Source organism: Egretta garzetta, unplaced genomic scaffold, assembly GCF_000687185.1.
Source record: "Egretta garzetta isolate BGI_Z169 unplaced genomic scaffold, ASM68718v1 scaffold207, whole genome shotgun sequence".
Lineage (NCBI taxonomy): Eukaryota > Metazoa > Chordata > Aves > Pelecaniformes > Ardeidae > Egretta > Egretta garzetta.
The window spans coordinates 513,484-514,378 of NW_009260185.1; the positions used below are offsets into that span (position 1 = coordinate 513,484).

Sequence of the window (895 nt, forward strand, 5' to 3'; positions counted from 1 at the left end):
ATGGCGTCCTCCATCAGTTCATCCATGGCGTCCTCCATCAGTTCATCCATGGCATCCTCCATCAGTTCATCCATGGCATCCTCCATTGGCTCATGGCGTCCTCCATTGGCTCATCCATGGTGTCCTCCATTGGCTCATCCATGGTGTCCTCCATTGGCTCATGGTGTCCTCCATCAGTTCATCCATGGCGTCCTCCATCGGCTTATGGCGTTGGCGTCCTCCTTTGGCTCATCGATGGCATCCTCCTTCGGCTCATCAATGCCATCCCGAGGATGCTGGGATGCTCCCAGGTTTGCTGAGCCGCTGCCGCCCAAGGACCATTGTGGGATGCAGCCCGTGCTGGTGAGGGATGCTCGGAGGTGGGATACAGCGGTGCCCTGGGATGGATGGTGCAGGGGTGCATCGTGATGCAAGCGAGGTGGATTTAGACATCGCAGTGCCGGAGGAGGACTCTCCTCCCGACGCCACGCCTGCAAAGCGATACCAACAAATCTATGGAGAGATTTCTCCTCTTTTTTGGGTTTTTTTGGGCGTGTTTTTATTGCCAACCAGAATCAACCTCAATCACAAAGCCGTGTTCAGGTAGGACCGAGCAGGGAGCTGGCTTCCTTTCCTTCGTTATTTGCAGGTTTAAAAATATATGCGCTGAAGCTTGTTTGGTTTTTTCTTTAATCCTGGGTCTGCGAAGGAGGCTTTAACCTGAGCTCACGCCGTTGGAATTCCCCACTGCGCCTGGGAGAGGCTCCTTGCCTCCGATCGCTTCCAGATGCCGTTCCCTGCTTCGGCTCTTCCCTTTGCAAAATGTCTCCCCCAGCTCGCCGGCAGCCTCACCAAAGTTTTCCCGGACGGATTCGGCATCCCGATATCCCGCCGGGCTGAGTCAGCCCGGCCTCGG

At 55.9% G+C, this 895-nt stretch overlaps 1 protein-coding gene across 1 annotated transcript in view; it reads left to right on the plus strand.

Annotated features, from left to right (window-relative positions):
* ST3GAL4 (ST3 beta-galactoside alpha-2,3-sialyltransferase 4) overlaps window positions 1-895 on the plus strand; it is an 18,268-nt gene that overhangs the window by 1,177 nt on the left and 16,196 nt on the right. The window lies entirely within an intron of this gene.